This window comes from Sorex araneus, chromosome 2 (assembly GCF_027595985.1).
Source record: "Sorex araneus isolate mSorAra2 chromosome 2, mSorAra2.pri, whole genome shotgun sequence".
NCBI classification, from domain to species: Eukaryota; Metazoa; Chordata; class Mammalia; order Eulipotyphla; family Soricidae; genus Sorex; species Sorex araneus.
Window position 1 is genome coordinate 374,361,355 of NC_073303.1, and position 26,881 is coordinate 374,388,235.

A 26,881-nucleotide genomic window follows, 5' to 3' on the forward strand; every position below is an offset into this window, starting at 1 on the left:
CCTCAATATATACCAATATGTACCCAAAATAGTAACAACAATGTGTTCTTCATGTTCCTGGAAAGAGAAGATGCCACTGGGCTACACTGGCACGTGACAAGGACAAATGAAGATGTTACTGGCAACTGCTCAAAGAAATCGGTGAACAACGAGGTGACAGTGATACAGTGATGTATCTTATATACCAGCATTTATAAGCCCTAAGTATAGAGTCAGCACCCTAGTACCTCCAGATGTGACCTCAAGCTAAATTAATTGATTAAAATCAAGTTGTTTTAGGCCTTTGGAGTATATTCCAAGAAGTTGGATTGTTGGCTTGGGTAAAAGCTAATTCCTACATTTTTCAGGAAAGTTCAATTGTTTTCCAAAACAGCTGGACCAGTTCGACATTCCCACCAGCAGTCAATGAGGGCTCCTTTCTCCCCCACACCCACACCAACATGGATTGTTATTCTTTGTGAGGTGTGCCAGTCTCTGGTATGAGAGAATACCTCATTGCTTTGATTTTCATATCCCTGATGGTTAGTGATGCAGAGCATGTTTTCATGTACTGTTTGGCCATTTGTATTTCTTCCTTGAGAAAGATTTTGTTCATCTCTTCTCCCCATTGTTTGATGGGGTTGAAGCTTTCTCTGGTAAATTTCTACCAGTGCTTTATGTATCTTGGACAATAATCCTTTATCCTCAAGCAAATTGATGAACAACAAGACAACAGTGCTACAGTGCTACAGGTTTACTTTATGAATGTCACCTTGTTAGGCACGATATTATATATAATGTCTTAAGGTGAGTTTTCATTTCCCACATGATGAATCGTAGATACATGCTTTCTACCAGTCTATAGGGTATCGTTATATTATGGTCATTGTTGCCTTTGAGTCCAAGAAGCTTCTTAATATAATGCAGTCCCATTTGTTTGTTGTTGCTTCCACTTGCTTGGCCAACGGCATTGCATCCTTAAAGATGCCGCTAGCTTCAACGTCATGGAGCTTTGTGCCCCTGTTCGCCTCTATGGGTGATCAGTCAGGTAAGAGAACACTAAGACGATAGCGTAGAGAAAAGTCTCTACAGGCAGGCTGGGAGCCACAAGAGACCCTGGGACCTTGGTGGAAGGAAGTGAAGAGTGTTGGGTCAGTTGAGGTGAAGAGATGGGTGTTGGAACACTATAAGTCTGAAACTCAAGCATGCATAACTTTGTAACATTGCAAGTCACGGTGATCAATAAAAAAGAAGTCATTTGTATATAATAAGTTTACTTTGGACTGTAGAGATAGCACAGAGGGCAGGGCATTTGCCTTGCATGCAACCAACCCAGGTTCGATTCCTCCATCCCTCTCAGAGAGCCCGGCAAGCTACCGAGAGTATCCCGCCCGCACAGCAGAGTCTGGCAAGCTACCCTGGCATATTGAATATGTCAAAAACAGTAACAACAAGTCTCACGATGGAGACGTCACTGGTGCCCGCTCAAGCAAATTGATGAACAACAAGACAACAGTGCTACAGTGCTACAGGTTTACTTTATGAATGTCACCTTGTTAGGCACGATATTATATATAATGTCTTAAGGTGAGTTTTCATTTCCCACATGAAGAGCCATATCCACGGAACTGAATCTCCTCATTTACTAAAAGCCATGCTCTGATTCCTTTCCATTGCCAGTTTTTTAATTTTTTCTCCAGAAATTGGTAAAAAAAAATGAAAAAAAGAAAACCAGCTGGAAAGCATCTTCTTCGGTGATCTAAAACTTTCATTACAGCCTTTGAAATATCGGGGTGCAGAGAGATGGAGGCTGTTTTCCCCACGTCACAAACAGGGACTGTGGAACACACCGTTTGATGTATCTCCTATGCACAGGACGAGAGTTACATTGTTGGGGTTCAACCTACATTTCAGGCAGGGAAATGTCAGGAGCCCAGATGCATCTGGCACTTTGAAACCTGAGCTGCACGGCCAGATGCCGCCCATGAGTCTGTTCTGCCAATATGAAAGGCTGCCTCTCACTGAGCGTTGTGGCTTATGGATTGTTGTATTGTTTTATTGATGAGAAGAAGGTACACGGGAGAAGATGCTGCAAAATGAGAATGGGCGTAGTGAAAATTCACTCCTTTGAGTTCAGGTTGACTGGGACAGTCTGTGCCCACGTAGCTGGCTGGCATCCAGGAAGCCAGAGTGCCTCCCATGGAAGAACTCCTCAAAAGAATTGTTTGTGAGCATCTATCAATGCTGTGTTTCAGGCTCATAATTAAAAGAAATGCTCCTGAGAAAGACAATTCAAACATTTCCTCCCGGCACAGAAACATTATTAAAACACACAAACATTAACTATTCATTCTTTAGATGGATATACACAAAGGTCTCTAATTACGATGATGGGTCTGGTTTAAAGATTGGTGTTTCTTTCAAAGTCACTGGAGTGTATGATCTAACTTCCCAGAAATGTTTCCTTTAGACGTGGATCACTTTATCTGGAATGTTAGACTCAAAACCCATCAAAAGTTTTTACCCAGCTCATTTCCCCTTAGAATTCTCTTCTCTTTCCTGTAAGTTAGGACAATATTAATCTTTCCTTCTGCTATCTCAGGAGGTTCCCAGAACAAAACTAAACACTCAGTCTCACTGTGCCAAGTGCCAGTGTCTCCATGCTGATATTTATTAGGATAACCAAGAGAACACACAGTGAGAAGAGAAGTACAGTTCATGTCAAAAAGCAGAGCAATCAAATCATTCCCTAAGGAGATAATTATCTATAGGTTTATGTATCATCCCTGAGAACATCTCCGAAGGCCTTTTTACTGGAATGAGAAAGACATATGGCTTGTGCTAAATCTCTGACATTAGAGTCAAATCATGAACATAGCTCCTAAATACTAATTGTGGTTGAATCTAAGAAAGAAACAAGATTTTTTAAAAAGTTGACGTAATATAATTACCCCACATTCAGAAAGCCAAGAAACCTAAAATGCCTTTGACTTTTACTAAGGTGCTGAATGCAGTGTTCTGGGAAGTGTTTGCCGTCTATGGACCAGTCATTTGTTTTGTTTTTTGGGGGGCCACACCCAGCGATGCTCAGAATTGACTCCTGGCTCTGTATTCAGGTATCACTCCTGGTTAGGCGCAGGAAACCATTTGTGATTCCTAGGATCAATCGTAGTTCAGTGGCAAGCGAGGCGAGTGCCTTACCCACTGTAATCTCTCTCCAGCCTCTGGCCACATCATTCTTGAGGGAGTGTGTGCTACCTGGACACAGGATGCTAAATGTTTGGTGATATCCTCAGCCTCTGCCCAACAGACACCAGTATTTCTCCTGGTTGTAACAACAAACGCATGTAGACATGAGTAAATATCTAAAAGAACTACTCCTTTATGATGAAAGGGTTCTCCAGGGACAAAGCTTTTAACAGAAAATCTGAATTTTTCCGGCATAGAGAACTTCTAGTCAGGGAGTCGGGTCAGAGTTCTTAAAGGTGGATGTTTTGTTAACACTAGCTTTTCAAGCTGAAGAGGAAGGGCACGAAAGCTGGTGATTAAACATCCACAAGGTCCAGCTCCTGGAAGCCTGTGTAAGAGACATTAGGAATTTGAACAGAATCTTAATGGCAAGTTATTATTCTTTAATGAATCCACTAAAGAAAGGAATTTTAATGGGGCTGCTATGTAACATAAACAAATTTATATTATAGCTTCACCATGCTAAGTCTGGGGCTTTGGAGAACTTGGAGGCAAATGAAGTGACAAGTTGTTAAGCTTATTGGGGAGGTCAGGTAGTAAAAAAGTAAAAAATTAACTTTTTTAATTTGATAAGTCTTTAGGGGTATGGGCTTATTCCCACACACAGTCGTGTTCAGGGCTTACTCTTGGCTCTCTTCTCAGGGATCACTCTTTAAGGTACATAAGGGGCCACATGTGGTAATGGGAATTGAACTGGGGTTGGCCACATACAAGACAAAACATTTAGCCCCTAAATCGTCTCTCCAGCTTTTAATTTGATGATTTATTTCCTATTTTTTGCCAATATCTCATTGAAACTTTACTAAATTGCAAATCCTTTAGCCGGTGTGACAGAGTTTTGGACATGAAGACATTCACGAAGACTTAGTGCCTCGGTCATCTGTCCAATTAGGTTTTGTTGTATTTGTGGAAAACCCGAAATGGCCTAAGAAGCCTCTGACTTCAGTGAGCCTGACTGGTCGAGTGCATCAGCCTCCGAGACGCCTCCGTTTTCATTTCCAAGATGAGAGTGCTTCCTGTGACCTACGCTCAGGAGTGACTAGAGGCTACCACTCTACTTAAGACAGGCCAGTTCCTCTCTCTTCCTGTAGCACAGGACTCCTCTAAATGGCATCTGAGGCACACGCATTCCTGCAACAGGTCTAGGAAACCTTTATGCTGCACAGTAGCTTGCAGTATTTCCATGTGGATTTCCCTTCCTCTCAGTTCTCTGGTGATTGAACTTACCATGACCTGACACATCCCCTTTCTACTGGATCACACAAGACATGGCCTTCCAGAAAACTCCTTCCATATTTAATCTTTGGTACCTATTCCTCAGTAGATTTAGAATACTATGAATAGTACTATGAAGAATTCAGCAAGTTATAAGCTACAAGAGGCATATCAGTTGTTAATAATGTAGGGAAGACCCTGTAACATCAAAAGATGCACCTATTCAATGGGTTCTTCAGCCATTCTCAGGACGACCCAGAGTCATCCAATCAGGAACCTGGGCATGGCGAGGGATGCAGGGAGAATGGAAGGGATCCCCAGAGAAACCTGAAGGAGCAATACTGCAACTGCTGAATCCAGCATCTGAGTTGAGGGATACAAGTTGCCATCAGTCCCCGTCAGAGCAGCTCCTTTGGTTCTTTCTTGAGACGGTCAGTCAGGCATGTAATGGCATGGAGCACAGGAAAATTAAGTGGATTACATGAAACAATGTTAGGGAGGCACGTCTCCACGCACCGTGAGTGTTTCCTCGGTAGCACGGCCCTGGGAAAGGAAGCCCAGCCAAGCAGGTAGAGAGCCGAGAGATGGAAGGTTGTGCTGGGGATGAGGGTGGGGTTCGAAACTAACAGGCATTTTTATTCACCCATTGAGATACCGTCGGGCCGTGATCATGGGCAGACAGAAAGGGGAATCAGCTCTATTGCACAGATAAGCCTGGTCGTGGGGCAGGATAATCAGCCTCTCTGTGGGGATGCTGAAACAACAGGGAGATTGGATGGGATACATTCTAATTGCTTCATTTTAGCTCAATTACTGTTTCAAAGACGTGTTCCTCAAATGCACATTCTAGTATTGGAGGCTAAGTCTTCAACACGTGAATCTGGGAAAGCAGGATGCATTCCACATTGTCCCTAAAGGCCATGCCATGAATCTATAAGAGGAAAGTAGGCACGATGTAACCAAGTCGCAGAGACTGGAATGAAGAAGTGACAAATTCAGACATCTATCGACAATAAGAAGAGGAAGGAACAGATTCACCTGGAAGCTTTGAGAAGGAGCCAAGAGATGCCTGGTCGGGCTCAGTGAAAGCCGCACGTGAACCGTGACACGCTGTGGAAATGGTTCTGCATTGAAACCCACAATCAAATTATCACAGAAGATTCCCACCCATGACTCTGCAGCCAGGAACTAGGTAAATATCAACTAGAAGAGAAGGTTCTTGAACTTGGCTTTATTTCAACTACCCAAATATGTTATTTGCTCTTTCCTTGTTCTTGATGCTTTTCCCTGATCAACATTGCAACTAGGAAACAAGAAATTAAAAACATCAAATTTATAAAATCACATTTTAAAACCACTTTCAATAAAGTAGAAATCTTTTTGCATAAAAGGCATTCTCACCTCCCGCCAGTCAAAAACTCATATGTCAAAGAGGCATAGGCAAAATTCATGTTACTTTTGGCATAATGTTTATTCAAGAATAGAATGTCCATATTCTTGTAACATTCTTTGCATTTTCTGCAAATTCTTAACAGTGCCTAATGGAAGTATTCTTAAACTTTTATATTTTTTTTCTAAATTAAATCCATCTAATTTTTTTTCTTGCTATGCTACTCAGTATTATGTCAACACTGAAAAGCTGTGAATACTCTTTGAATTGAGAATAATAGAAGACACTCCATATATCCTCAGTAAAGAACTATATATTGAATAAGAATGACAATTTTATTTCAAAAAGGGATAAAAAATTACTTTTTAGAGTATGAACATTCTTAGATGAAAGCAAAAAGGGTGTTAAAGAATTAAAAAATATAAAATCAAGTTTTCTCTACAATAGTCCTTTTCACAAAGACCAACTTTATTTTCTTTATATGTCATCACAAAAGCATGCAATTTAAAAGGCTCCAGACTCTAATTTTTGATTGAACACAGTAATTGTCTCTCAGCCTAAACTTCCTGGTTCCTGCTATTTACACTGACAATAACATTTTCTTGGCGCATGCCTGTTTACATCACTCTCAGAAGAGAGACCTATAGCTAAGTCCATTATAAACTGACATTATGATGAGTGAAGATGTGTGTATTGATAACTGCAATGGCTTAAAACATGGGCCCACAAATCCAGATAGCTTTTACTTCAGAATCTTCCACCGGGATCTTTCTTGTTAGCAGGGTGGTTTTCTTCTGTGCTTTGTTGAGGGAAAGACAAACCGGAAGAGAATGGGCCCTCCTCGTATATGAAAGGAGTCCCTACAAAACCAGGAGCTGTGGCTGTAAGAAGAGGAACACGGAGATCTGGAGCAGTCTTCCTGAAGGCCTTCAGAAGGGTCTGACCCTGGAGACACTTTGATCTTAAACTTCTAGCCTGCAACTTGGGAGATAGCAACTCTCTGTCATTTAGCCTGTGGTTTTGTTATGGTAGCTCCAAAAAAAGTAATACAGGGACCTAATATAATCCTATTATTTTTAAAGTCCTTTTTACAGTAAGGATGTAGTCTTAGAAATGGGCCAAATTCAAAGCAAAATTTCTTTTGAAATCAAAAATCTGTGTAACAACAAGGTGACCAAACAATGGATCTGCACAGAATATTGGAAGCTTCACTATCTTACGAAGGATGTCAAGACAACAAAGGGAAATGTGCATTGAAAAGCCCAATTTTCCACCTGCCTCCAAATGATATTCTTATTAATGATGAGGAGACTCTGAGTAGTGACTGATATTTGGGTCTCCATTAGGATAGGCCCATGTCCCCATCCGTCTGCATGCCTGTGTTGACTCACTGTGATCTACCCGTTTGTCTGGAAAGCAATGAGTACCATCCTTTCTTCTGGGCAAGTCCTCACTTGCAGAATAGTTTCTCACCATTTACTCTTTTTTTGCACCCAGAAGTACACTGAAACCCTAGCATGACTTCTTTTGTTTAATAAGAAATATGTCTTAATCATTACTAATGCTTGATGTCTCAAAGTGCCAGGCATTTGCCATAGAAAAGGAGAAAGAAAGAAAATTAAAAAGGAGACAACAAAGCAACCTTTAAAAGCACAAGGAAGCAAATTAAAGTGTTCTAACCTCATTCACAAACAAACACACAAACATTCATACATTCACATACTAATCCAAGAGTTTTGAAAGAGTTGGACAAAAAAAAATAAGAAAAGATATGATTACTATGAATCCTTTATCTGCAGAACAAGATCACTTTTTGGTAACTGAAGCTATTTTCAAAAGTCCTTCAAAGCATACAGGTGGGTGTTTCTTTGATTTCAATACAGGAAGTTTAGAAATAGAATTTTACTATTTATTTATTACCTTTTCATTATCTATTAAAAACGCATGATAAATCATTTTCTAATTGCACATCCATCTTTTCTCTTAGATAATGTACAGGCAGGGATTTTAAATATGTTTGCATTTGTGATCCCTTTTTGCCTGAGAAATACATTCTAGCTAGACCCTGCCAGAACACCTCAACTGCATTCCAAACTTGGGTTTGAATTAAGTTTTGGTCATTGTGCGTTCAGAAAGCTTTCACGATTCCCTAGTTTTTTGACCAGCCCCACATTCAGTAAAGGGGTTGCAACCCACAGTTGAAAAATGTATCATTGTATCACTGTCATCCCGTTGTTCATCAATTTGCTCAAGCAGGCGCCAGTAAGTCTTCACTTGTCACTGTTGCATACTAGTGTAGCCCAATGGTGTTTTCTTGCTCCAGGAACACAAAAAGCATGTCGTTGTTATTGTTTTTGGCATATCAAATACATCACAGGTAGCTTTCCAGGCTATGCTTTGAGGGGAAAAATATAAATTAAAAAATAAAAAATAAAAATAAAGAGGTCACCTGGCCGTGAATGCAGCCATGTGCTCCAGGAAAAATTTCGTTGCTCTCTTCCGGGAGTTTTGTTTTATAGTCTCTGGATCTTGGCTGCTGATGAAATTACATGGGTGCGGGAGGGTGGCAGTTTGTGGGGAGTTTGTGGGTATGATTGCCAGGCTACTAGAAAACTGGGGATCTGGGTGGAAGAAGCCCAGTCCTGATCCAAGCAGTCTTGGAGATCTCAGCCATGGGTTCTGCATACCTGGGTTCCTCTGTTGGTTCCTTCATGGGTGAAGCTTGTCCAAGCGTGTGGAGCATTGCTGTGGCTGGGTTCTAGAGGTTTTTAGCAGCTCCAAATGGTACGGAGGCAAATTTCTCTCCTGATGCTGGATTATTTTCCTGTAAGTAATGGTGTGGATTATATTCCAGACGTTCAATCCATGAATCTTGAAGTTTCTGGTTGACCAGGAAGAAACACACACTCGATGTCCTGGAGGAATGATATATCCTACTACAGTCTGAGTTTTGGCCATTCTCCTCATGATTATAACAAGAGGTCTAAGTCTTAATGTTTCTTTTATACAGCGATCCAGTAAATTTAGATCCTTGAGCTAGTCAGAAGATGAAAGAGGCAGGTCCTCTCCACAAACTGTTTTCTGTTCTAGATAACATTTTTCTTGAAGTTCTTTGTCTCTGGTCAAAAAGAAGCCCATCCAGGCACTGGTAGTTGAGGGCACTAATGTTGCCCTGCCAGGAGCAGTCCAAGAAGCTGCCAGCTACTTCACATCTGTCAAAGGACACCCATCTTTGTATGTAGAATTGAGTAAAGTTTGGAGGATGTCATCTATTATTTCTCCAGAATTTCTGTGTTTCTGGATTGCCTTGTAGAAAATATCCTTGATCTCTGGATGAGCTCTATCTCTGCACCTGAAGCTAGGCAAAGGGAGCCAGCCCCCGCAGTAGCCAGGCTGCATGGCTGAAACCTCCATCCAAATCCACATATAGTTGTGCCACCTTCTCATAGAGTGGACTTCTGATTTCCTCTCCATGTAAACAATGACTAGCTATCAAAATTATAAGCTCATAAAGAACTTCAAACAAAATGTTTTCTCCACTTTCTCCCCAAATTTTAAAGTATCCCTTTGTTTCTTTTCTAATTAGAGAACATGCTGTTTAAAATGGTCTACCATGTAGCTGTCAGAAAACATGAAGTCATGAAATTTGCATATAAGTGGATCAACATGGAAAGTATCATGTTGAGTGAAATGAATCAGAAAGAAAGAGACAGACATAGAAAGATTGCACTCATATGTTGAATATAAAGTAGCTGAGAGGTACAAGCTTGCAATGATGCAATTTCTGGCAGATATTTCTCTGGACTTAGTTACTAAAATACAGAAATCCAAAACCATGCAGCCGCTAGTGCGGCTGCTCGACCTCATATCTCTTCATTCTCAGCAATGGAAAACAAATTATCAAATGCTTCCTTTTCAGCAGGTCCGACTTTAGGGGGGAGAAACTCCAAACAATAATAGTGAGTGTTTTGTTGAAATATTGAATGTAATCAAAGTAAAGTGAAATTTATCAGTTACACAGGTGGGGTGGGGGGCTGGGGAGGTGGAAAGGGAGGGAGGTATACTGTGATTCTTGGTGGTGGAATATGTGCACTGGTGAAGGGATGGGTGTTCGAGCATTGTATAACTGAGACTTAAACCTGAAAGCTTTGTAACTTTCCACATGGTGATTCAATAAAAGAATAAATTAAAAAAATAAAAATAAAATAAAATGGTCTATGTTGAGGCCACTTTTTAACATTTTCTTCTGCTCTAAGAAAACTGGATTCGGTACATCATAGGCGACGCACTTCCCAAACACAGGAGTTATCAGACGGCTGTAAACATCCTCAGCATTCAGGTCTTCATTCTTACTATTAAAAAACAATGCAGCGGCATCACTCCCCAGGAGGTAAGTAAGCATCTTGCCTGCCATAGTAAAATTTAAAAAAGATCCATACTTCTCATATGCATTTTCTAGGAATTCAACTGGACTTTTCCCAAATGCTATGTCATGCCCCAGAAATGGAATTGGGGAGAAAATGTATGGTGGACTTTTCTTCCTGGCAGGCACAGGGGCCAGGTGACCCATAGCATGGCGGAACAGGTAGACGAGGCTGAGTATAAAGGTGCAGGCGAGCAGCAGCATGGATAGAAAGTTGCCACTGGCCACCTGCCCCATCTCCTGCCCCAACACCAACCCACCCGCAGGCAATAAGCCCAGCAACACCATCCCCAGGCCGCTGCTGCTTCAGCTCTCTGGAGACGCTGGAGGCCAAGGTTGTCTCTGCTTCTCCAACTCGATGGGGCCAGAGAAACGGGCTGGATGGATGATGGAGACAGCCCCAGACTCAGGTATCCTACTAAAGCCAATCCCACTCCCTGCCCCCGGCCTCCTCGCGTGCTGGAAATATATATTTATACATATATACATACACATATGAGTATATATAAAACATAGACATTTTAATATGCTTAATTATCTGCTTTATCATCTTTGTAGACTCTAAGTTTTAAACTCCCAATGATAGAGATTACAATCGTTTTACCCCAGCAAGTTGGCTCCTGATTTCATTAGCAATTTTAAACCAATGACCCAAATGGCTAAAGGCATCCTATTCTGAAACTTATTCTAATAGAATTTGATCTGAAAATGAAGAAAGTTCAGAAAGATGCTGTGAGGGCACTCTATATCTAGAAATTTAAAAGTACCATTATATATGTGAAAACACATATGTTTATATATGTATACAGGAAATATCAACGTATTCTCATCATGCAGAAGCATGAAACTATGTATATATTCTCTCCGCCAATATTCTAATTAATAATTTGTTTCTTTTTGATATCCAGAAACTTTCTAGACACTATGGCATCACTGACATGCATATAATACTTTGATGTTATTACAAAAGAAAATGGCAGAGGAACCCAAGTGTGTGGGACCCAGGGCTGAGATCTCCAAGCCTGCTTGGATTGGGTCTGGGCCTCCTCTACCCAGATCCCCCTTATTCCAGTAACTAGGCAGTCACACGTACAAACTGCCCCTGGTGCCATGTAATCCCAATCCCATCAATGGCCAAGATACAGAGACTATAAAACAAAGCTCCTCCAGACCTTTTATTGTTGAGTTCTCCCTCTCGAAGAACCCAGCAAGCTACCGAGAGTATCCTGCCCGCACACAGAGCCTGACAACCTCCCCATGGCATGTTCGATATGCCAAAAATAGTAACAATGATGGGTCTCATTACCCCGACCCTGAAAGAGCCTCCAGTGAGGCACCATTGGGAAGGATAAGTAAAGAGAGGCTGCTAAAATCTTAGGACTAGGACAAATGGAGACGTAACTGGCACCCATTTGAGCAAATAGATGAAAAACAGGATGACAGTGATAAAGTGATACAAGAGAAAATTGACCTTTCTCACTGAAGAGACTTTCTAATCTGAAAATACGATTTTATTTGTAGAAAAAATACATTGTGGACATGGAATGTGGCATAGATCAACATCATATGTTTTAAAGATACTCAAAGACATGCTCTCCTGAAGTTTCCTGCAAGTATACTGTCATCTGCCCCATTTATGCAGAATGTTCGCTTTAGAAAATGTTAGAAGTATGAACTCAATGAAGCCGTTTGAAATCATGGCAGCTCATTTCTCTACTATCTCACACCAAATCCATTTGGATTAGAAAATTGCTAGACAAGTGCTTTCAGGGAAAGGGAAGGTTTATAAAATCGTAAGACAGGGGAGCTACAGCAAGGAATCCTAATCTCTAAGATTTCAAGCCTGGATTTCTAGGGATCCTAATAGAAAAGACTTGAAAACACGGGGCATGCCAATGAGGAAATTTGCACATTCACAACGAGAACAAGGCCTGTCACAGCCATATGTTCATCTTCTATATGTTGGCTGTTACAGAGTGGAGAGAGAGAGAGGGAGAGAAAGAGAGACTCACTGTGGTGAACGGATGCAAATCTCCACAGACAGAGATAGACTGAAAGACCCTCTCACACTGAGACTTAAATTTGTACTCCAAGACAAAGCATAGCTGAGCTATTCACTATAGCCACATTCCGCTCACTTGAAAGGACTCAAGGTCATCTCAATGTCAACAGTTACCACTTTGGTAACAGCCACATTGTCTCCGTGGGAAAACACCCATCATGGTAGTAAACGCTAATAAATATGGTTATACATTAGATAACTGTATTCTGTTTCCCTGCCTTTCTCAATGTCGGTTTCTCCCACTCTCATCCTACTTTATGTCTTGATGACTTTTTATGTAGCTCTTCAAGTGAAAAAAAAAAAGAGAGAAAATCAAAGAAGGTTCTTTTTCTCATTTAAAATAGAAAACTTTTTCAAAGTGCGAACAGCTGTCGTGAGTGTAAATAACAAACAGGGGTCCCAACAACCGTCAGCTTGAACTCCACAAAGACACGAGGGAAAAGGCTTCCACGGCTCCCGCTGCTGACAGAGCATAAGGCATATTACGCCGAACAGCCACTAAAGCATGCGCGCCTCCAGTCCCGTATGTTACAGTAATTTCCACCAGCTAGGGCACTTGTAAAGTGAAGCATTTCCATACGGATTGTCCAGCAATAAAATGCAAATGACCCAAATAAAACTGAGCCGGTAGAGAAAATACTGAAGTTCTGAGGTACTTTTTAAAAGCACACCTGGCCTACACTGCATATATAAAGATGTTCATTTTTAACTTGAGAAAAACACTGAATATGTAAGACCACCGGCGAGGCATAGGCAAACATCTTAATTTCCTGAAACTGAGAGAAGTCATAATATCTTACACTTGAGAATCTTTGTTTATAATAAGAGAAGTGAGCAGCATGAAAGGAGTACGACTGGCTTTCAGGGGCATACATTCTTGAAGTATTAAGAGAATTTGTGCCCAGGCGTACTGATAAATCGACATTTTACAAAACCACCAAGAGTGTCTGCTCCATAGAATGTTCAGAAGTAATGGGACCTTGATATATCAAGGACGGGAGAGTTAAGCCACCAGGGAACGTGGCATGGTGACAACCTCCCAGCCCCCATCATGGTTGTAAAATAAGGAATTGCCCACCAGCAAGTTCCACAGCACTGGGCAAGATTTGAATCTTGCAATCTGATTAGAATAATATTATGTCACATAACCTAGCTTTAATTTTCCACCTCAAGGATTCGTTTTTCCCCTCTATTGAGTTGTTCTCTACATTAGCTGGAGCCAAAGGAGATTTTATATGATATGAAGATATTGAAAGTCAGTTAACAAGGGGCCAAACCAGCCCTACTCAAAGTTATGACATAAGAAAATATGACCTCTGACCTTCCTAATTTTATCTTCCATATTTTTGTTTCCTTGTTTGCCTCTCAATCTTATTATCTTTTGTTATTTTACCTCTATTAGCTGCTGTGATTTTTGGAACAAACTACTCAGATTCTATGTTTCAGGTGATATTTGCTATCCACTGCTCCATTCGCAGAGCTTACGTGTCACTAGCTGGTACTCAAATATGTGTTACCTAGAAAAAATTGAAAAAAAAATGATTCTTGAGTCTTTATTTCAGATATTGGGGTAATTCAAATATTTTTTAGAAAGAAATTCAATTCTCTTCCACCATTCATGCAGAATGCCATGTTCACAGAAAGAAGCATTCAGACAGAACTCTAATCTATCATATTTAGTACAACTTTAGTGGACAAAGTTATGAATATGACAATTATACTGTAATTAGGAACTTCCTGGTGGAAGCCAGCCCAGTATTCTCACCTTTGGAAGAAGCATTGTTGTAACCTGCCAGCCTGGCTCTATTGGTGAACATTTATAACTCAGTTACATTAAGTCCCTAAAATGGTGATCTTTGGTTCGTTCCTTAGGAACAGAATTTTGTCCCATTGCTGATACTCTCTCTCCTAGCAAATTGGAGCTACTAAGCCATTGATGCAGGACAACAACTTATATGGATACTTAACACTGGGCTGGAGCCATAGCACAGAGGGTAGGATGGTCGCTTCCTTCTCGGAGAGCCCGACAAGCTACTGAGAGTATCTCACCTGCACGGCAGAGCCTGGTGTATTTGATAAGCAAAAAGAGTAACAGCAAGTCTCACAATGGAGACGTTACTGTGCCCACTCGAGCAAATCGATGAACAACTGGACGACAGTGTTACAGTGCTACTGAGAGGTGAACCTGATCCATTCATGTCCGATGGAGTAAAATAAAATACAAAGATGAAAATTAGGAACATATCCAAGAGCAAAGCCTATGGTCTAATCACACTGATGGCCTCTGATTCTGAAACAGGTCCAGAGATCAATATTCGAAACTGAAACCCATTCAGAGATCAATATTACAACCCAGAAACCTGGCCTGGAGCTGCACCACAGTCCTTTCCTCACCCTTCCTTGAAGGTTTCAATGTAATAAGGATTTGTCTTCCTTTTCCCAATCCCTCCACAGCTTACCCCCGACTCTGTTTAGGAAGGAGTCTGTCCACTCCCCTGAAGGAACAAGTCCATCAGTGGATTTAATACTTACTCTTCTGCCCAGCAGTTTGTAACCCACTCTTTCTAGAATGTACTTCCATGTTCTCTCTATAAAAGAAAACTATTATGTCCTTAAGGACTGGGGCGATAACATAGTGGGTAGGATGTTTGCCTTGCACGTGGCCGACCCAGGCTTGATTCTTCTGTCCCTCTTTGAGAGCCTCGCAAGCTACTGAGAGTATCCTGACTGCACAGCACAACCTGGCAAGCTACCTGCCGCGTACTTGTTATGCCAAAAACACTAACAACAAGTCTCACAATGGAGATGTTACTGGTGCCCGCTCGAGCAACGTGGGAAGATGCCGTCGTTGACAACAATGACGAGGAATATGATCGACTGGTTCAGCACCTGCATGACTGTGCGTGGAATGCTGAGAGTGGGAAAGCCACAAACAGATGCCTGTCTTCGGAAACTCTTGAGCTCATTCGCCAACGTGGTTTGGCACAAGCCTCAGGCAATCACAAGCTAATGTTCGAGCTCCCAAAGCTGGGCAGAGAAGCTATAAAGCAAGACCTCAAAGAGAGAGGAGCAGCAGTGTTGCCTGATGCGGCAGAAGCTGGGAAAAGTATTCACATGCTCTCCTGTCCTTCGCCAACTACAAGACCAAGATGACTGCCCTTCGACATCCTGATGGATCTATCACATCCTCCAGAAGGGCAATGGAAATAATTATTCACGACTTCTACTCGGATCTTTTCGATAGCCACATCCACCTGCCCACATACTAAATTCCGGAGGATGGATATGTCATTCCCAATGTTCTGCCTTTCGAAATCTGTCATACCATGTGTACGTGTAAAGACATGTACAGCACCAGGTCCAGACAAGGTCAGACCTGAACACCTGAAGAATCTGCCACCAGTATTCCTCAATACACTGGCTTAGCTATTTATATGCTCCTTGTCTGAATGCAAAGTTCTTTCCCAATGGAAAACCAGCAGGACTGTTCTGCTGTACAAGAAGGGAGACATCCATGACATTGGCAACTATCACCAAATCTGCCTGTTGTCCTGTTATCCACCGTCTACAAGTTGTTCACTCGAGTCATCCTGAATAGAATAGGCAGAACACTAGATGAAGGACAACCATTCGAGCAAGATATGTTTTGAAAAGGATTCAGCACGATATACCATATCCACACAGTGAAAAAGCTCACTGAAGTTTTGCAAGAGTTTAAGATGCCACTTGGCTAACGTTCATAAATTTAAAGAAGGCCTTTGATTCTTTTGAGACAGAAGCGGTCATCAAAGCTCGAGCCAAACAGGGTATTCAAACTCAGTACATCAAGATCCTCTGAGAGCTGTATTATGGATTCATCACCAGGATCTCACCATTCTACAAGGAAGTCATCATTGATGTAAAGAGGCAGGGTGATACCATTTTACCGAAACTCTTCAGTGCCACCCTCAAGAACGTCATGCAATAACTGGAATGGGAAGGAATGGTTGTGAAGATCGACAGTCGTCAACTACACCACCTCCACTTTGCTGATGGCATCATTCTAATAACACCAAATATTAACCAAGAAGCACAAATGCTGGCTGACTTTGACCGCGAGTGTGGAAAGATTGGACAGCAACTGAATCTCACCAAGACAATGCTCATGAAAACCAAACTAGTCCCTGATGTTCCATTTGCTCTCAATGGAACAAACATCTCTGAATGTAGCAGCCATGTGTACCTTGTTGGAGAACTCCACATGAGGAATGACTTGGCCTCTACTGTCGCATGTTCCGAAGAACAGTTCTTCTCCAGTGTCGAAAATGGCATGATGCGATCGATGTTTTCTCGTCTCCATCAGAACAATGATGTCCTACTAGATCTTCGATGCTTGCACCATCAGGTCCTCAGTGGATGCTTCCGATGCCAGCATACGTGCATTGAAAGTAGACAGTCATTTTAGTCCTTCTTCATTTTGGCAGTCTAGTTCATCCCTGAGATTTTATCAGCCTCTCCTTGTTCATCCTTCTTAATGCTGCTGCATTGAGGGCTTTTTCAGTGTCAGGGAAATGAGGCCCATTCTGTTATTGTTTTTGGCATATTGAATACACCAGGAGTAGCTTGCCAGTTTCTGCCATGCGGGCGGGGTACTCTTGGTAGCTTGCCGGGCTCTCTGAGAGGATGGAGACTTTTAGGGCTGCCTCTAATCACCCTTACAGGTGTTCCTGTGGTTCACACCATACTTGAACCCCATCAGATATGGTGCCGTAATTATGGAAAGTAGGTATTAAGTGTCTTATGTTTTGTCCAGAAAGCAACCTGGAGCGTGGCGGTGGCCCGGCAGTGGGGGTAGTGGAGGTCGGCCGATGAGGTATTAAACATACATTTCTCCAAATTGAAAACTTAAACACCGAGAAATAATCCAAATGAGAAATGTAATATCTTAGAAAATATTTCGTTCATAAAGTTTAATATTCTAATAATTTTCATTCCTAATTAAGACATTAATTAATAAAACTAAATAATGCATCATTCAAATTGTGTGCCATTATTCAGCTGATGACTTCACAGGGAAACACATCTTTTTTTCTTTTAGACTTTAGAACACAAAAATATTAGGCCATTCATGTGCTTATAAATAAAATTTTATCACATAAAAGTTTGCGTGTGACCATTTCCCTAGTTTTTCTACATTGAAAAAATACAATAATAGAGTGTATACAATTTCTGTTTAAATGAAGGTTGCTATACCATGGCAGGGTCTTGAAAAGTCTGAACGTTTTTATGCGGAAGTATTGAATCAAGTTGCCTTTCATCCTAGAGTATGGTTGGAAGAAGAACTCAGCTGCCATGGGGGTGGGGGGGGGTGCCTGGGAATGTCCCTTAGGACATAGGGGGAGGGTGTGGTGGTGGGTGGGGTGGTGGAGTGATGTATTCATGAAAAGTGTAACTAACAGTATTATAAAATCTCAGTACCTCAATAAACATAATGAAAACTTTCTTAAGGAAGAGAATGGCTTGAGGGACACAAAGTGGTAGCCAGCCCTAAAATATCTCCCCTGCTGGGCCCCCATCTCTGCTCCTTTCTCCCTGAGCTGTTCCTCTGCAGGCAACCACTTTGAAAATGCCATCACTGTCAGTTTAGAAGCAGAGAGAAGTGGCCATTGTGCATAATTGTCACCCAAAGTTAAAAGTGATTTTGTTATTTTTTGGTTCCATTAGAAGGCAGGTTGTCAAGAGCCCCTGTTGGAGAGCCAGCTGCCGCCAAGACACGGCGAGGCAGAAAATCCCCATGGAACCACAGCGGAAACAGCCAGAACTTCAGAAGAGGCCAGGGGGACAGTGTCCATCTCTGGGCCATTGTTAAAACTGCAAAGACAGAAGTGTGTGAAAATAGGACGGTAATATCGGTGGACCACGGAAAGGAAACGGTTTGGGGGCGAGAGAAGAGAATCGGTCAGGGAAGATCTCTTATTTCACAGAGAAGCACCTTGGGACAGGATTAGTACTGCTTCAAAGAGAAGGAAAAAAGAAAGACCGTGAGAGATTTGAAGGAGATTTAATTGTTAAGACTTAACAGATATATCACAGTCATTTTGAGTTCGTATCACCTTCCCAGTCCAGCCAGAGGATAAAAGAAGATATTATAAAACAATCTGTATGTGATGTTCTGGATATAGGAAGGTAAGAGAATTGATATCTAAGCACACTTACAATAGCTATCCCTGGCATATCACAATTAGCCACTACCTTAGATTTAGAGTGGTGATACACATAAATAGTGCTTAGAAAATGGAAGGCTTGCAACGGTGTTCTGTTCACTAAATAATTTCCTTTTGATTAACAGGGAAAAAAAAGAAAATGAGCCATGATTGTGTTCTGGGGCTTATTTTAGCAATCAGTGCTGGGGAGTAATTTGCTCCTTCAATCAGGGCTAAATTAACAACTCAGTTGGCTATTGACAGAGCAGAGTGACAGCACAAAATCCTCAAACGGATTCCAAAATCCGTGAGGAACTTGACCCAGCAAGACCCCTGAAATCCTATTTCCGTAAAGGCAAACGCCATTGAATCAAGAGCCTGTGAGTAGACTGGGAGGGCTTCAGTCCCTGTCAGGGAAAATGACAGAAACGATGTTTCCAGGCTCGAAAGTCCCAGAAGGAGCAGGACAGTGCAACGACGTGGGAACAAAGTCACTCAGCGGCTCCGCAAGGGCAGAGGCCGGAGCCCACCTGGCTGAGTGTCCCCCTGAGAGCGGCGCCTGTTAAGTCCGAGTGTCAGATCCCCAGCGGCGGAGAGACCCAGCCCACACATGATAACGCAAAAGCAGAAGAACTCTATTGCTAGCTCAAGCTGGGGTCCGAGTCTCACCCAACGCAGGGGAGTCTTGGCAAGGACCCTGACACCAGACCACAAGCGGGTTATGTAGGGTTCAGAGTTAAACCAGCCTGATGGTAACAGTGGTCAGGAACAGCTGGCCAGGAGTTAAACAGTCTCCAGTAACAGTCTGTGCTTACATAAGCTGCTCGTTCTGTACAGTGAACCAAAGACAACTTCTGGGGCATTGTGATGGATTGATGGAGAACAGGAACTCTCAGGTGGGGTCGGGTTGGCTAAGTGACTCACTGTTTGGATTTCTGGAAAACTGAAACTGTTTCCAGTTCCAGGAACGGAACCCGAGGCCTACCTGATGTTTCTGATTTCCGCAGCCTGTCATGGCATCAGCTTTGCCCTTCCATGGCCTCTCTCTCTCTCACACACACTCCTGGGCTCTGAGGGATGTCTTCCCTCACAGACGCGGCCTGCATCCCAGGAAGCCGTGTTCCAGGCCCTCTCTTCTACAGAAGATTGGAGGGCTCCGTGGGCTGACAGGCACTGAGCGCCTTCAGCACTCCTCGTCTGCCCTGGGAGGAACACCGAGTTCTCCTCAGGGCCAGATGCAGGGCCGTGTGGTCTGGCTGACTGGCCTGTGTCCCTAGAGTCACTGTCTCCCGGGCTCCAAGGAGCCCACGTGTTCTTTCTCAGCCGCAGTCAGCATCTATCTCTGAGGTAGCAGAAGCCTGCCTTTGTGACAAGAAAACTCCTAACAGGATCAAATCAAGAGTGCAATATTTTTCATGTGCTTTGTCTGAGCCGGGTCTTCTATTTGAAGTCAGAGAAACGGGTTTCCACTCAGGGAGAGTCTCTGCAGTGGCCTCTGGGTCACAGGGAGTATGGGAACGCTTCTGTTCCACCATGTTTCATGGCAGAGTGTATTTGTCTAGTTCAGGAGGGAAATACTCAAAGAGTCTATTTTCCTCCCCGATGATAAGTATCCTGCCTGAATTTCTACCTTAACGCGTTGCCCTCCCTACGTCTTCTCCAATTTTTTGACTGGAATTCTTTCTGTTGCTTTTGCAGGACCAAGGATGAAACACAAACACAAACACAAGCATCTCCTCCCAGTCTAGATTCTTCCCAACAGGGTTGTTCTCTCAGACTCAGCTACCCAGGAATGAATGCAGAGGCCCAGGGGGTTGCCCTACGGTGCATCCAGTTCAGGATACAGGAAGATAAATTCCTCAGCCCAGCAAGGAGTTTATAGTCCACAATTCCTATATGAAGGCGGAAGCAACAATGTCAATGACTTTTCATATTTTTTAGGGAAACTATGCAAAAACTACCTACATGATGCCACTACCTTACAGATGCTTGTTACTAAACACTGACCTTGGAGATATTCTGTCCCTAAGAGCTGCCATTGGGGATCTCTACTTTCACATAAATCTTTAGCAGAGGTGCATGTTTTAGTTTTTTTTCCAATTAAGAACTAAAATCCCTATCAGCAAAATCATTGTTGATTTTTACTATAAAGATTTGGCAAATGAAGTTGTCTACTTCTGTCAAATCAAATAATTTGTGGGAAGATCTCATTTTACACTGATTCAGCAAAATACCCTTTTTATTATTAATATATTATGTTCCCAGGTTCCTGGTTCCTTGAATATGGTTATTAAATTAGCATCATTACAACCTACATCATAATACACTGGCATAATATACCTACCAGTTACATGCCAATAACATTGAATGACCAATAAATCATACTCAACTTTATAAGCTCTTATTTCATTATTTTTTATTATTTTTATATGCACTTTAGTTAGTTTGGGAAACTTTCCCACAGAAAATCACAGGCAGTGAGTTCTTTCACTTTTAAAAACAGTACAAAATCTTGCCATAAGAGAAAGTTTTGCCAGAAAATTTTGCTTATTCGGAATATAACTGAAGCAATTAAAATCAGAATGTCCAAATATCCCCCATAGATATGAAAAAACAGAGCTTTTTTGTTGCAATTTAAACACTTTGATGAGCAAGGGCACTTCTTTTCTTTAATTACTTTTAACTCCTCCCTGCCAACAGGAGACACAGGACTTTGGGTGACAAATTTGCCTGCATGCAGCCCATCTTGGTTTGATTCCCAGGTTACTCCAGAAAGTCCCAAATCCCACTGGGACTGATCGCTAAGCATTGAGCTAGTCATAAACCTGGAAGCACAGACAGTGTGGCCCCAAAACAAACAAATTAGCCTCGCTGAAGTTCACTAGAGAATTTAGTGTCCTTGGGAAGCCACTCAGGAGAAAGGGGAGATAATTATAAAACTTCTAGTTTCGGTTACATAAAGATTGCTCTGATAGTAGCTCTCGATTCTATAAATGTTGCTTTCTAAAGGCTCCATTTCATAAATATTTGAAACTGTAAAGACCAACATGTATTTATTAAGAACTAAACATACCACTGTAAAATCCCCTGTGGATTATTCCATGTGGTTTATTGACAGAGCTAAATGCAGGGCCGGGAAAACCAATCATGACCCAAGACTTTCATGTTAATTTTGATAGCTTAGTAATAGATGTAATAGATGTGTTTACATGAATTTGTTCTTAAAATATGTTTACTTTCACCCCAAAGAACCCCTCATTAGCAAGATAATTTTAGCAGAAAAAACACCATACTGATGTCATTTAAATCAATGTTCTTGGACTTGCCCTATTTATATGCTGTTAGCAAACTGTCAGTGTTTTATAAATATTTAATTCTAAATTTTCATGACCAGGCCAGATATAAAACCTCTCAATTAGAAGAAGTTGTTGCCAAGTTCATTTTGGTAAATATTGATATCATTAATATATTGCTAGAAGGTATTCATATTCTACAACTTAAACAGCAGAATCACTTTAAATAAACAAAACCTAATGATAACTATTCCAGAGTTAAAAATTTTTGACAATTAGCATGCAGCAAAATTAATATGGGGCACAAAATATTCTAAATATCTCAAACTAAATAAGGAGAAACTAAGTTGTTCACCAGATGATGCACATTGCATGTTAGCACAATCATTTCCAGCTCAATTAAACTATCACTTATGATTTCCTCACAACTCTAAGTATATGGTTTTCTCCTTAGAGCATCAAAACTGTCTGAGTGTTCTCCTGAGAAACAAAACCAACACAAACAAAAATCAGCTCACTTAATTCTGGAGGTCCACCATGCCCTCTGCAGCAAGAGAGCCAGAAAGACAGTTCTCTCATTTGGTCAGAGTATGAAGATCTGAAGGTCTGGAGGGTGGGTCCAAGGAGAGAAAAATATGCCTATCCTGACTCTACAGGGAGAAAACTCCCCCCTCTGATGTTTTTTCATTCTATTCAAACCCATAGCAGATGAGAAAAGCCCCCGCCCCATACTATTGAGGGTCATCAATCATTTGACTGATTCACAAAAGACAACCAGCCACATTTTACTAGCCATCTGAGTAACTCTTTGTCCAGTCCTGCTCACACATAAAATTAACCATCACAGGGCCAATATGACAGTGGGGAGGGCATTTGCCGTGCACACGGCTGACCCAGGTTCGATCACTGTCATACTATATAGTACCCTGAGCACCACTGAATGTAACTGCTTAGTACAGAGCCAGGAGTAACCCCTGAGGATCACTGAGTATGACCCCCCCACCCAATAAAAAAAAATAACCATCATAAAAATCATACGAATTCAATAGGATATTTATTGTCTTCTAACACAAGACTGTACATTTCCCCCAAAGAACGTAGGAACCCATGAAAAGTTAACAGGCAGTAGGGCTACCCCAAAGTCTTTCGTAGTCATGTTTAGGATAAAGTTTTAGCTTTAGCTTAAACACAAATCCTGTTAAACACCAGTGATATATTTCCAATTTGAAAAAGTCAAATGCAGGTGTGAAGAGAAAGTGCAGGGCCACGGGGCTTGCCATGTAGGCCACTGAGCCCACTTTGGTCCCTAGACAGTATATGGTCCCTGGACAGCTGCCAGGAGTGATCCCTGAGGACTGGTGTAAGCCCTGGGCACCAGGCTGAAGGGTGTACCTCGCAAACTATTCAAAAAAGAAAAGATTTACAATGGGTAAAATCTAGTTTATGGATATGATAACATACTACATATCTGACAGACAAAGGGATAATATCCAATAGATATAAAGCACTCACAAAACTCAACCAAAAAAATAGCAATTTCATCAAAAAATGTGGACAGGAGATGAATGCACTTCTCCAAAGGAGACATGCAATAAATATTGCCAATGGGTATGTGAGAAAGTGCTCATCATCACTGTTTATCAGGAAAATACAAATCAAAATAACAAGAAGGTAGTATCTCACACCACTGACAATGTCCTATACCCAAAAATAAAAAATAAAATAAGAAACAACCAATGCTGATGGAGATGTTGTGAAAATGGAACCCTTATTCACGATTAGTGGGGATAAAAACTGGTTCATCACCTATGGAATTCAGTATGGAGACCTCAAAAAATTAATAACAGAACCCTTATGTTCCAGTAATTCTACTCCTTGACATTTACCCAAGAAAAAAAAATCACTAAAATGAAAAAATACAGACACCGCCCTGTATTTACCATCATGTTATTTACAACAGCCAAGACCTGGAGACAACACGAGTGACAGATGACAGCTTAGTAAAGAATAAAACTGTGGTCTCTATACACAATGGAATAATACCTACGAGAAAAGACAGAGTATTGCATTTCATTACAACCTGGATGAAACTTGTCATGTCAAGTAAAATTAGTCAGAAGGAAAAGGACAGGTACTGGATAATCACAGTCGCATGTGGAATATCAGGTGACAAAGGCAGATGATACCCAATAGCCATGGCGACAAACCTTAAGACTTTGTCACCGAACTGAGTTTCCTAGAGGCTGAGTGCGGGGGAGTGTGAGCAAGGCGGTGGTGGAGGAATCCTGCGGCTCAGGCATGGTGAATAGTAGTAACGTTTTGTACCTAAATTAATCAATCTCAGTGCTGTTGTAAACACTGGTACACCGATTTTTAAAAAAAACTGAAAGAATAGCAGCCAGACATAATGTAGAAATTCTGTGTTTACAAATTAAATCATAATTTTGTCTTAGTATTTTTGCGGGGAGGGGGCACATCCTAGGGTGAATTTCTTCTTTTGAAAGTGATGAAGTATAATAGCATTTCGTCTAACTTTCATCTGCTCCATTCTTGGTTTTTCAACCCCCATAGAACTTTCTTCTGCTCTATTACAATAGACAATACACAGGATTGTGCTGGTAAGTATGGTTTTAATATTTATACCTTGTGATGCTTCCACGGTCTTGCCTAACTAATTGCGAATGGGAGCCAATTCCACTTGATGGGGAAATAACTGGGGTTAGCAATAATACAGCAAATTTTCAGAACTCACTTAAAAGACTGGTCTTGATCTCCCTAATACCACGGTAAGGATGGCCGGATAGATAAAAGATGCAGATAAACAAGGGAATGACAGGCCGTGCCTATGCTGTACTGAAACCATTCGGAGCCTCCGCTTACACGCCTAAACAGTTAGAACTCAGACAAAAACATATTAAAAATATCTAAGTATCTTTGCTTTCATAAATTGAGTTCAACGCTTCTCAAAACTATTGCAACAGATTTATCTCAGTGCTAATCATGATGGATTTTCTATAGTCACCTGGCACCTTTCCAAAATAGGACCAGCCCAGAGAGACAGTTATAATATAAGACGGTTTGCATGTGAGAGACCAAATTCACATAAGGGCCAGGTGTTCTTCCAGAGCAATGCGGCGAGGGCGTGGGTGAGTGACTCCCCCACCCCACCCAGCACAAATCTGGCTGTAGACCCCGCACACCCAGAAGAACAAAAGGCACATGATACCACGAGACAACAAAGCTCTGAATCGAAGGTTACATGAAGGCATGTTTGACAAGAGTTCAAAGCAGATCTTTACAAAAGTATTGCAGGATTTAAGAAAAATGGTGTGATTTTATTATCTCTATCACCGAAATATATGTGCCCAACTTGTAGGAAAAGAACCCCATTCTTTAAAGCTGATTTGAATTTTCTGAAAAATCTCAATAAGTCTTTCCATTTAGCTGATTATAACCAGACAAGTATTTCAGAATGTACTTTTTTCTCATTCTTCAACTTCTTTTTTTTTTCTTTCCTTTCTGAGTCACACTCAGCGACACACAGTGATAGCATAGAGGTAGGGCGTTTGCCTTGCACGTGGCTGACTTGGGTTTGATTCCTCTGTCCCTCTCAGAGAACCCAGCAAGCTACTGATAGTAACCCACTTGCACAGCAGAGTCTGGCAAGCTACCCGTGGCATATTCGATATGCCAAAAACAGTAACAAGTCTCACGATGGAGACATTACTGGTACCCGCTGGAGCAAATTGATGAACAATGAGACAACAGTGATACAGTGATCTCAATAAATCAGATTGGCTTAGATATGGGGAAAAAAGTTTTAAAATCTGTCATTCAAACTGATTTTCTAGCATCACTAAATGCACATTAGACTTTTAGTGAACTAAAACTGTGAATGACATAAGGTTCATAAAGATCATGCAAGAAAGATAGTGCATGGTATCAAAATTCTTCAGAGTCAAAAAAACAAGCTAGGGACTTGGACTTTTATTTCTGGCCAAGGTTGAGGAAGCTCCCACTCAAGGTATGGACTCTTCCAAGGAAATGAAAATAAATGTGGAAATGAAGAACCCTTAGTCCATTTGCTCAAAGTTGTTGTTCAGGTGATTCTTCTAATTCTCTGACATTAGTTCCTTTCCTTAGTTCATTCAGCCCATCCACTGACTGTTTACTTTGGCTGTTGTATTTTTAACTTCTTTAAAAATTTAATTTCTTTTTCACATAGTTTTATTGAGGGGGCTGTCTCTCAAGAAGTCCTCAAGGAACCACCTGGCACTGAGGATCAAAATGATGGGCTCCCCATGGCCAACAGGCACCCGGGCCCTTGGGACTCTGTTCCAACAACAGACATTTTTGGGGTGGGGTCACACACAGCAATGCACAGGGGTTACTCCTGGCTCTGCACTCAGGAATTACTCCTCACGGTGCTCAGGGGACCATATGAGATGCTGGGGATTGAACCCGAATTGGCCACATGCAAGGCAAACGCCCTACCCGCTGTGCTATTGCTCCAGCATGTCTAATAGATAATAGAAAATAGACATTTTCTAAAGTAGAAGCCAGACTAGGCTCTAGAAAGACACATATCCTGCAGACTTGTAAAAAAGCATCTGAGGAAGCCAAGAGACCATTCCAGTGCAATAATAACGGTGGAATAATAAAGATTAGTTTACTAGAACCGCTTACACTTGAGAAATAGTTTAGGTCAGAGACTTCACAGGTGTCCTCAGAAATAACATTAGGTCGCCAAAGATGTCGCCAGTTCCCATAAAGCTAGACTTCTTAGTTATGCCTCACTTTCTCTTTCTCTCTCTCTAAGTTTGGCCTCCAGCAGGAAAATAACTCATAAAACAGAGAGTTCTCAAATAATATATATTATCAGAGTACTTATGAGATATGGCTGACAAGAGTTTATTACTGAGGGTGACTTAGGTACTCTGAGGGGCATGTGGATTCCCACTTAAAGTTGAGGGCCCAGAAGAAGGCACTAGAACATTTCCCCCTGAGTGTGGAACTCTAGTTGGAATCATGCACAAAAAATGGAGCAGAGAACAGTCAATTTTCAAAGCCCCGTGCAGAATTGGAACA

The 26,881-nt window shown here is 41.5% G+C and overlaps 1 pseudogene; it reads right to left on the reverse strand.

Annotated features, from left to right (window-relative positions):
- Positions 1-8,591: 8,591 nt before the first annotated feature.
- Positions 8,592-10,544, reverse strand: LOC101544485 (lanosterol 14-alpha demethylase-like; annotated as a pseudogene).
- Between the last annotated feature and the right edge of the window lie 16,337 nt (positions 10,545-26,881).